We start from the raw sequence: 12,452 nt of genomic DNA on the forward strand, positions 1-12,452 counted from the left end.
ACCTCCCTGACCCACAAATGCCTCAATAATGCTGCACCACAGTACCTCACTGATCAGATAGTGAAGAAAACAACCACTTTCCTGACTAGGTCTTCCAACTCATGCTGCCTCAGCGTACCACGCTTCAATCTAGCCAAATCTGGCGACAGAAGTTTCCCAGATATGGCAGCCCAAACATGAAACTCACTCCCCCACTCACTCCGGGTTGATCAAACCTACCCTAGCTTCAGACGCAACATACAGAAATGGATCGGAACCTATGACGCTCACCCTAAGACCCAATGTTAAACAACATACTAAGCCAAGTATCTGTGATCATAAAATCCTGCAACTGAAACTACCTCCCATATTGCTCGGCAATGTAATTGTATATATCTGTAATGTAATTGTATATATCCTCAATGTTTACCTGCAATTTGTGAACCATAATTTGTGTACTGTGAATATCTCCATCTTTGTATCTGTATTACTATGACTGCAACTCTATGTATCTCAACCCTAAAGCCTCCTTGTACTGCTTGCGCCCAGTTACCTTCGGGTTTGGTGCACCATACAAATAAATAAACAAACAAACAAAACAAACAAACAAGTTTGGGGGTTTTAGCAGAGCGGTACTAGTCAGATATAAAGTTGCTTGTTTCGGAGGGGGAGTATCCTCTTCCCTCCCTTCCATGTCCGAGTTTCCCATTGGAACTTTTTGCTGTGGACGGAAAAGCTGGCAGTTCCCACGCACTAAAGGGAAGGCGCCATTGTCTGAGATTAGTGGTTGTAATCACAGGAGAAGATTGCGTTGGAAGCGAGTTTGCTCGCTGTCTCACCTGCATTCTTGTGCGAGTCCCTGACAGCTCTATCGTTGTTGGTCGGTCTCCTTCCAGTCGCTTCATAGTAGTGCAGCCCCTCTGTAGCAGATGGACGTTGTACGCGGTAGTATTGTAGTCAACAGCCCACACCAGCAAACACCAAAAAACACCACTTGCGCACCGCTTCCGCTCCGCTTTCGTAGGGGAAGGTGCTTTTGAGCAGTGTGGTGTAGTCCGGCCCACAGTAGCTCCTCCTCTCGCAGCTTAAGGGGCCAGCAGCACATCAAGGGTTCAGCAGTAGTCTCTCCAGCACCAAACACCAAAAAACAACACTTGCGCACCACTTCCGTGTCTTAATTTCAATTGGTTGCTTCTGCTGGCAATACAATGTAAAGTGTCGAAGATAGCTGAGGTTTGGCAAAACAGCATATGCTGTGCCTTACTTTTTGCATGAAGTGTTTGTGTGTGTGTTTGTGTCTTAAATTAAGTAAGTTCTTTACTGATTGGCGGGAACTTTATTGATGTCCTTACATTTATAACATAAGGGGAGTCCTAATCAATAAATAAATTCATAAACAATTTTTGATTCTCAATTTTTGAATCACCCATGCGTGGTGTACTTAATTTAAATCCCTCCCAGATGATTTGCAAATAATTATTCATGCAATACATAACTCATATTTAATTGTTGTTACAGCAGGCTTTTCTCATTGCCCTTATTTGTCGTTTTTTATTATCTGTTTTCCTTCATACAGATTTGCTGAGCCCAATTACTATCACTCCTCAAATCTCGAAGTTATCTTCTTTTAAAAAGAATTGTGGAATAACATGTACAGAAATCAATGAAACATTGAAATAGCATTAACAGACATCTATTCAAAAAGCATTAGGAAACATATAGCTGATTCTGGGAGCTACATCTATAATGTGTCTGCAGCGTCCGAGTCAAAGTGGAATGTATAGACCAAATATATGTGTATTGGTACAGGGGTGCTAAATCTCCGCTGCTATGCCCTGTAGGTTATAGTTAACCCAGGGTTATTCATAGTCTACTGTCTGATCCACTAGTCTTTGTGACCAATCATGTAGTGGACATCGCGAATGTTTAGCAGAAAGTGGAAAAAGAGCCTGGCCAGTTGTCTGAGGGGCAGGTCCTAGCTTCAGACGTTTCGGCAGGGAACATCCATTTCTACTGCCCTCTTCTGGACTGGATTGGTGCCCCTATGCTAGAAAAGGTGCACTATGAATAGTTTGTGGTGCATTTTTTAGACATGTGTTCCTAATACACTGTCATTCTAATTTTCAAACAATTGAGGGAAGGTACTGACCTCTTTTGAACACGCTAATGTTGGGTGTTGGACTAGTCTTTGTGTCTGTCCCAAGCTGGTGGTGCTGGTTGATAATTCAGCGTGAGAATTGTGCTTCAAGGAACCCAGGGATACATCCTGGTATGGGGGAAAGATTGGAGGGGGAAGAAGAAAGGGATAAGAGAGACAGTGAGTCTGGTGTGCACCCTCAGGCAAGTTCTGGGGGTCTACAAACCAAAGCAAAACAATCAAAATCGAGCAGGGGTCAATACCTGAATTGGTGGTGATGAAAACAATCTCATCAGTCTTTTAAAGGGTCCGTCCGTTCTTAGTATGAGTTGGTTTGTGTGCTGAGCAAGACCTTACATTAACTTTATTGTCATTGTTTACCTTTGATTAGCTGAATGAAATCTCAAAATGCCCTCCGCTGTTACTCCTCTTCATAGTCATTGAGGCATTTGCCACAAAGTCCTGAAATACCTTATAAAGAAAACTATGCTTTTGCACCCCTCTAAGGGACGTGAGGTCATCCAGAACTGGCCTCCTTTGCATTTCGAAATTCACTAAGATACCAAGTGGTGCACTGTGTTTTGTACGGCCTGAGGCCAGCTGCTGCAGAATGATGCAGAGACTGTGTTAGAACTCCTATGTAAAAGTGATACCGCATCTTTCTGGAAAATAGTCAATGAATTGGGAAGGTGGCATGCTGATATGCAACTGAATCCAGTAAGTGAATTATATTGGGGTAGTCACTTTGAGATGGTATTTGGTTAGGAGAAGGAGCCTGGTAATAGTTACAAGTCAATAGTCGGCAGCGAAATAGAGAAATGGCATCTCGACTTTGATCAAAAGTACATTTTCAATATTATTCAGGGTATTAGTAGCACCTGGGCCCCTGTGCCTAACAGGCTGACAATTTTGTTTTTAAGGATGCTCCTGTTACATGTTCATTGATTTTGACTATATACTTTAAGTAAGTGGCCGAGTCCCAGATTAGGCCTACCTCCTGGCATTCAACCTTTGTATTCCCCGTGTATAAAAAGGAACATCGAAATGACCCTAAAAACTATTGTCCGATTTCAATACTTGACGCTGATAGCAAGGTCTTTGTGCCAATGCTTTTACAACATGAGGCTTCAAAAGTGGCAGACGGGAGTCAGAAGAAATCATAGTTCTCATTTGAATGTTTTTTTTTCCTTAGATCTGCCCAAAAGCTTGCTTCGAGTAGAAAAGTTAACTCTCTTTATGTGGTAACCATTGTTTTAACTGCAACTTTGGACAAAGTTGATAGAAATCTTGTGTGGCATAAGGTAACCAGATGGAGTGTTCCGAGGGGGCTACTGCAACTAATTATTGCCTTTCACTCACCATCTAACTTCAAAGTGAGAAAGAATCATCAAGGATCCCTCGCACAAAAAATACCACCTTATACAGTGCATTCTTGCCCCCTGCCTTTCCAACCTCTACGTGTCTGGCGTGGGAGAGTCATTAGATTAATCGGCATTCACCTCGCCAAAATGTAATAAACAAAAGCTAACATGGTTCTCCTACACTGATGATCTCTTGATATTTGATTTGACGCCCATAGGATTACAAAAGCCATTGATAAACAAGAAGAAAACTAAAGTAATTGCAGTGTATCATAAAAAGAAACGTGAAGGGAAATGTATGGTGGAGTGGAGTAGATATATTGAAGATAGTGAACCCATCTAGTGGTGGTTTCCCATTTTTAGTAATTCGAATACGGAATTTCCTAAATGTATTTGGAAACATTTTTAATGCCACTCCTAATACTCTCTATTCAGATATGAATGACATTATGACTAGTCAACAGACTATGTGAATAGCTTACTCCAGGAAAAACCTTAGTTTTTGACAAGTTGACAAGTTGTTGAATGACAAGTTGTTGAATGATATTGGATCAAACAGAGAGGAGTTCATGAATAGACCCGACAGTATAAAAAGGAGTTTGGGAATTCGGAACTGGATTTAGACAGTGGAAAAAAATGCATAATTATTGATCATTGGCTCCTTTGGCAATGGATCATAAAAACTTGGAGTTCTTGCACCATTTCTATCAATTTACCCTAGCAGTCAGGTTTGGTGTGAATTTCTTAGATTTAGATTTTGTGGGGCCGCAAATAAAATGGAAACATTAAGAAATGTGGTCCTTGAATGTCCACAACATCAGTAGAATAGACTGAGATACATTAGTGCTAAAGGTGAGCATGCTTGTCCATTCTGCATAGACTTGATTAAATCTCAGAAGTTAAGAGGGTTAAACACTTCTTTCATTCAGTGGGTTTCATTGATTTGGACTGTTTTTGGAATAGATGTCTAGGGGTAAGATAACCTCAGATATGTTGGCAAAAGTGGGATTTCTGAGATCACTAAATTTGAAGATGAATTATCATGAAAGTAGAAGAGCTGTTAAAACTTAGTAATTACAGTTTTTAAGTATAGCTTGATCAGGAATGTGTATTTTTTTGTTTTGGTTTTAGTGTTATGAAGAACATTCATTTATTCTATTTCTGTTTTTTCTTTTCTTTTTATTTTGTATAATGCTGTGATGAAAAAGTGCCATTTCTGTTTTTAGAAAATGTGATATTGCAATAATTTGTGTTTTTTATATATTTATTGTTAAAGGTTAATTTTAATCAAATATAAATTACAAAAATAGTGTCTTCTTGATGTATCAAATTTGACTCCCCTGCAAAGGCATTGAGGCATTTGCCACAAAGTCCGGAAATACCCCTTATAAAAAAACGATACTTTTGCACCCCTCTAAGGGACTTGAGGTCAGCCAGAACAGAGCTTCTTTGCATTGCGAAACTCAAACGGAAACCAAGAGGCGCACTGTGTTTTGTAGGGCCTGAACCCTTATGCTCTCCCTCACTCTTTAAGAGGTCAAGAGAATCCTTGCACTTCAAAAACTAAACAAACTTCTCTTCCTGGTGGCTTCTCCTTCCCAGCCTTGATGTCACACTTCATCCAAACCTGTCATGATATACGACCCATCTTAGCCAGCGCCCATCTCTGAGTATGGGAAGATGATATCTCTGAGAAGACACCATATCCTGGGATGCCGACGACTAGATCTCCAACCCCATAGTGCTTGAATCCTGTCTTTGGCGTTCCCTCTGCACTCTTCGTGCACTTCTGCCCCAGCAGCTATAACCTCAGGATTGCAAAACATTGGCTTGCGTTAAATGTGATTGAATGTTATTTTCCCTATATTTTTCTCTTCCCCTCTTCCTCGCTTTCACTATGAAACATTTTGACTGTGCTGAAGTGACTTCACACTCCCAGGCCATTATTTTTGTGGTTCTGTCCTCCCTCCCTTTTTGTTGCCTCTTACTCCCTCTTCTGCACCTGGCTTCACTCCATAGCACTACAAAGTGGTTTTCTCTGCATGTTGCAGTTGTACAAAACATGTAAATAAATAAATGCAGCATTGAATGTTAAATGAGGCAGGATCTGCTAATGTTATCAGTCATGCAACAATCGTAATGTGAATTGTAATACTTGTTGTTAGAAGGACATTCTTAGCAAGACTTTTAATAGAGAACAGGAAGAACTCAGTGAATACAAGCATAATTATGCCTGTCTTTCATGCAAGGTCTATATAAGTGTTTGAAGAGTATTACTAGGAGATGTGATGGTACATTGGCCATATCTTGGCTGCACCTTATCCAGTGGGCTTTTATCTCGAGTATGTTAACTGTCATCATTTGCATAAGGTAAACCGATAGACGACACAGGACCACATTCACTTGCAAGACCCAACTTTATTATTCTTTCTCGTCCCTTAAATACCAATAGACCCACCTGTTCCTACCCACGTGGGTCCTTCTAAAAAGCACAGCAACATTAACTTGTGACATCACCCGCCCACAAAAACTCTTAGATCAAACTCAACATTCTTCTATCCATCACTGTGGCTTCTTAACAGTTCTCTGGGGGGTGACCACTACCACCAGTGGACAGCCCCCTTTCCGGTCCCTGTAACTGTCTCTGTAAGTTTCCTCCAGGTGAAGTTGGGGGCTACCCAGACTCATCCAGAGGTACATAATTTGCCGCCTCACATTCTGTTACAGTCTCAGCATTCTCCTCACACTTGATGTGATGCATTTCTTGTTATTTCTTGAACTTCATTTCCTTCAGCTATCATAGGCCTGTTTACTGCTATGACACTAAGCGGGTGAGGCTTATACTGAGGATCGATCTTCTTTTGTACCTTTTGGTTCACAAGAACTACATCTCCGAAGGCCAATTCTTGTGGTCTAGGCCCGCTAATACGATTGCTTTTTTCTTTATCTTGTCTCTTCCTTTCAGCATCCCTCTCCTTTATTTCAAGGTCCCTCATACGTCTACCAACTGGCAAAGCAATCAACCAAGTATTTACTTGATAGGCCATCATAATTTCAGCTGGGGTTTTCCAGTAGCATCATGAGGTGTATTTCTATAATCTCTCAGCATGCTGCAAAAGGCTTGATGATAAGTCCCTCATTGGATGCTCTCTGAATGGTCTTCTTTATGGAGAATATAAAAGGTTCAGCCATCCCATTTGCCTGAGGCCACCTAGGTGTTACCTTCTGATGTTTAAAGCCCATATGCTTAGCAAAGGTGGCAAAGCCCTGACCATTATACAGAGGGCTGTTATTTGACTTAATGATACTTGGAATTCCCCATTCACTAAGTACCTCATCAAAGATGGCAGCAACCTGTGGAAATGCAGTTGTTACTCTCTTCACTATGGGAAATTGGGGAAATGCATCTATAAATACAAGTATATAACTTCCTGTGTCCATCGGCCCATAAAGGTCAACAGCCACTCTATCCCATAGCTTTTCTGGGATTTGAGTAATTTGAAGCGGCAATGGGGGATCCACTCTAGTCGTACATTGACAAGGTAGACACTGACGCACCATGTCTTCTACCATCACATCCATATAGGGAAACCACACATGTCTCCGCAGCTGTTTCTTTGTATTTTCTGCTCCCCTAGGACCTTTATGGGCTGTCTGCATGACCGACTTTCTCAAAATGGGTTAAATCACAAGTCGGCATCCCCTGAGTAATATTGCATTATCCATTACAGCTAACTCCATATGCACCTTTGCCAGCCAATCTTTTTCTGACCATCTGGCCTCAGGATAGGCCCACGATAATCCCTTCACTGACTCTTATTCATGAACTGATTGGTCAGGGCCATAGACGGATTTTCACTGACTCACATGCCACCATCTCCAGAGTAAGTGCAGGTGGCAATGCATTAGCTGTAACATAATTGATATACTCCAGATCACGTGGTCCTGTTACATTATCCCCTCTGGGAGGTCTTGAAATATAATCCACCGGATTTTGATAACCCCCCGGCTTATGGACAATGGCATAGTCATGCTCTTGCAGACGAATCCCCCATCCCTCCATCCTATGTGGCATCTTGGTACGAGGATTACCAAAGAGAGAAAGAAGGGCCTGATGGTCTGTCACCAACGTAAGGCTTTCCCGATGACAAAGTTATGAAAATGCCCACACGCCCATTCCGCAGCAATGGCTCTCTATTTCTCAGCCTGAGAATATGCTATCTCCATACGAGACACAACCCTGCTAGCATTGGCCACTATGTGTCGAGGGGGCACATGAACGAATGTATCCTTGTTCTCCAACTGTGCCAAAATGGCCGCCAATCCAACGATGACTGGGGTTGAAATAACCACACTTTTTTGCCTCTGCCAAAGTATCCTTTATTCCCTTGAATGCTGCCTGACACTCCTCCATCCATTCAAACTTGGAATCCTTCTGCGAGAGCTACCTCAATGGTTCTGTCTGCGAGGCATAATGCGGAAGGTATATGGCACAATAGCCTGACATGCCCAAGAATGAACACACATCCGGCACCTGTATGGAAGCTGCCAATTGCATAATAGTACTGAACTTTTCAGGGTCTGGAGCCATTCCATTGTCAGAAAAGATATTTCCAAAGGACCTACATTTCCTCTTATTAATATTACATTTGGCCACATTAAGGGTCAAACCCGCCTTTTGCAAAGCTACACATTGTCCAGCAAGGCCTGATCATGCTCTTCCTGGGAGCATCCATACACCAAAATATTATCACTGTAATTCAAAGTCCATTTTATAAGAAGAATCACTTGACGAATGGCATGCTGGAAACCCTTGGCGGCTGAGGAAATACTGAAATTCAATCTCTGATTTCGAAATAGGCCTCCATGGGTTGAAAAGGTTGTAATGACTCTAGACTCCGGGTGCAACTCCAGCTGTTGGTATCCTTCATTAAGATCAAGCTTCGAGAACACAGTTGCGCTATTAAGTTGTACAATCATATACTCAATGCTGGACCGAGGATGTTGCTCTTGCTGAATAACAGTATTTGCAGCCTGCATGTCAATACAAAGCCTGATCTTACGTTCTGGATAACCACCAACTGAGAAATCCACAGCGTGGGGCCATAGGTTCGCTCAATTATGTCATTACTTAGCAGCTCTTCCAATTCCTCAGATACGGATTCTTGTAGATGAAAACCTACTGTCCGGGGCTGTTGACTCATTAATATGCAATTTGACAACCATTCCTTTAAGCTTACCCAGTCCTTCAAACAGCTTTGGAAACAAAGCTTGAATGGATTCTTTAGACAGGGTCACAGTATTTATCATACAGAAAGAGCTCTTACTTTCATAAGGTCCTTTCACTGACCGAACAATGTCACTGCTCCAATAATGAATATCAATAAGCCCTAATTGATTCTCCGTGCAATAGCTAAGAAGACATCTCCCTTTTATGGGACTACAAATAACATGAAAAATGGCCTCTGTTGATCGATCCTTGTACACAAATCTACGCTGAAACTGGCCAACAGATTGCAACTGTAAGCGACACCCCAACCCCCGAAAATTCCTCGCCATTGACATGGCCAAAATGGGCTCAGTAGCCATCAGAAGGAATTCCTGATCCCCCATGATATTCACAGTCACTCGCGTATCTATCAGAAAAAAATGAGCTGTATCGCCCATGTCAATAGATACCCTTCGTGCTTCCTCAACTGCATGACCATCCTGTATCGAATTCACATACTCATACAAATATTCTTGATCCACCACAGGCTGATAGCCATGGTATTCTTCATCAACCCCACGGCCCGGATACACATTCACTGACTACTCATAATCATCTCCACAATAAATATATTGGGAAGTCCAGTCCATCCTTTGATTGTATCCTTCAGACACCTCCTCAACCGCCCTCACATAGTACCGTGGACCAAATGCATATCCCGATTGTACCCTTTTCTTGATCTTGGAGGGAATAATATGGTCAACCTGATAGTTGCTTTCTTTGTCTCCAGTTATCAGACGAAGTTGATGTTGACATTGAAACAGATCTGCCGGCCCGACAGACAGCATGGAAATGACCTTCCCGGCCACAATTAGAACATACCATACCATAACCATATGTGGGAAAGCCAAACCACATCTGTAGCACAGTCTTTGAACCTTGGAATGCCAATAAGCGGGTCGGTTTGTGAGCCACATCCGATCTCCCCCTCCACAAGCCTGTACTGCAGCCATCACCTCATGGTCCACTTTCCTGCTATGGGTACCCTCCATAGATGCCGCCTGTATATCAACTCTCTTATAAATACCTGCCATTTCTATAACTTCATCGATAGGATTGGTTTCCTTAATAGTTGTTTCCTAAAAGTAGAGGAAAGACACCCTTTGATGACACAGAGCCGGATGGCCTCATCATCTGAAAACGGAGAGAACTGACAATGCACCAACTTCTGCCGCAGCCTTGTAATGAATTCACAAACAGTCTCTTGCACCTGTTGGGTGCACTGATTGAACATGGAGATATTCCCTATCAGGCTGAATAACATGTTTCTTATCAATCAATCAGTGATTCAAAGATAATACTCTCACCCAATTGAATTGTCTTTATGATATTTTAAATCTCCTTTCCAGCAAGATTAATGAAAATGTCAAGTAAAGCTGGTAAACCATCTTCCCCCACAGCCTTAACAAAATCTTGAAAATCCTCCACCCACTCCAGTCACCTAGGGCCCTTGTCATCCTGGGGAATTAATTTAAAGGGGAGTGGCTTACGAAGGAACTACACTCTAGCCATGAAAGCCACACCTCCTGTTGCACCTCCACACCCTGCGGCTCCGGGCTCATCCTCAATAATGCAGCTGACCTGAATAGTGGATGGGACATTCCCCCACAACCAACGTTCACAAAGTCAAATGAAAGGGTGCCCAAGCATCAGCATCAACTCCCCCATTGCACCAAACAGTCACTGTACCTACAAGCCCTTCTCCATGTCTAAGTAGCCGCTCACCTCCAATCACAGCCACCTCTCTGCGTCCAAGCAGCAGTACTGGTCTGAACCCAGCCACTCCTCTGTGTCCAGACGGCAACAGCGCACATCCGGTCTTTGCCACCGGTGCACCTCCCCAGCACACCAGCAAGGTGCAGGCCAACCAGCAGCAGCAAGTAGCACCCAACCGCCATAAAGCAGTAGTCCTCCACCAGCGTAGTGTAATGACGTCAGTCCGACAAACTACCAACACAGCAGACAGGCATACAGGACGTGCGGGTCAGAACTTTGTCACCAGTTGTCATCATGTTCATAAGGTAATCCCATAGACAACACAGGACCACATTCACTTGGAAGATCTAACTTTATTATTACCTCCACTTCCCTTAAATACCATCATACCCACGTGGGTCCTTCGAAAAGGCACAGCACCTTTAAACCATGACAGTAACTATAACGGAAAAAACAAGTAGCATAGGATCGCAGCATATTCACATTTGTTGTTGTGTGTTAAGGTATGATGACTATACAAAGCATGTGGAGACATTATTGGGCCCTTGAGCATGCACTTGACACATGACAGCTGGAACACAGTTGATTTACCAATGCTGTTTATCAGTGAACTCACATTATTGTTCCAGTCTCACGCAGGGACATCATTTCACCAAAATGTTAGAGGTAGTGGAAGGAGACATCACATGACCCTTGACCTCTGATGACATCACAGGAAGTGCTGCCATTTGATCCCACCCCCAAGTGACATCATGGGAAGTGATGGAAAACAACCTTACACCTCTTGACAAAACAGGAAGTGGCATCACATAGCATTGTTCCCCAGTACACTAAAAAAATATGGTTACGATATCACTGTAATATACATTTCATACAAGAACAGATCATCATATGTAGCGTTGGTTATAGACCCATTTTGCCAAATTAATAAGCAGACGTCCAACACAACAACTTGGATTATTGTGCATCACTCGGGCTGTAAATAGACAGAGCATCTCAAAGAAGCCTAACCCCCAAAGTGCAGACATCCGTTGCCTGCCAATTGTATGGCCACAGACTGGTAACAGCAACTGACCAACCAACACAAGTCCAACCAGGAAAATAATGGTCTGGAGGGTTGCCCAGAGCTGTGCCAGTGGTTATGAATGATTTGAAACCTTCCAGCCATCACCTTTCTGTTTTGCTTATTTGGTAAGTAACCCACAGTTTTGTTTGTTAGATGAGAGACAGAGAGGAAGGATGTGTTGCGGGTCACAGTAATTGCAGATTTGTTGTATTTATTTTAAAATGTAAACAGCAGCTCCATGGCATCGCCCCTTAAAAAGGCCCATTGTATTATTTTCTTTGGTCCCTTATATCTTGCTTAATGCCACCCTCCTCCGGCTTCTAAGCACTGGAACAGGAACTGAACTCATCTGCACTGCATCCTCTTGTGCCCAAAGCATGTGTGTTGCTCCTGAGCTATCCTTCAAAATATATATATATATTCATTTTGCTTTAGGGAGCAACAGGTGGTTTATTTCAAAGGCAGATGGCAACTTAAAACTTAATGTAAATTAATGATCTCACCTTGTGTCTATAGTGTGCCTGTGATGCAGGTCTGGCAGATCTGGGTCAGGTCACACAGTGCCAAGGCAGGATTGGTGGCAGAAGCCACTGGGGCTCACCCCTATCATCACAGGCCCAGTTCACTGGAGGTGCAAAGCAGACAACGAGAAGCACTGATGAGATTTGCTTTCAAGCTGTGCAGTCACGGAGTACTGCAGGATGCTCTTATCCATTCCCAGCTAGCCCTAGTGCCCATATCCTTCCTGTTGCTACAATATACAGGATATGAGCTTCACAGACAGCCCCACCTCTGAACCCAACCATTCAGGCATTCTTAACTAATGGACTGGCAACCTGTTAGTGATGGTGGCTTCATGGTTTATCCTGCATCCCTGTCATTTCTCCAGCTATGAGATCGAGATTCCCGGTGAACAACGTTGTG

The sequence above is a fragment of the Ambystoma mexicanum genome, chromosome 3q (assembly GCF_040938575.1).
Source record: "Ambystoma mexicanum isolate Mex_15411 chromosome 3q, UKY_AmexF1_1, whole genome shotgun sequence".
NCBI lineage: Eukaryota > Metazoa > Chordata > Amphibia > Caudata > Ambystomatidae > Ambystoma > Ambystoma mexicanum.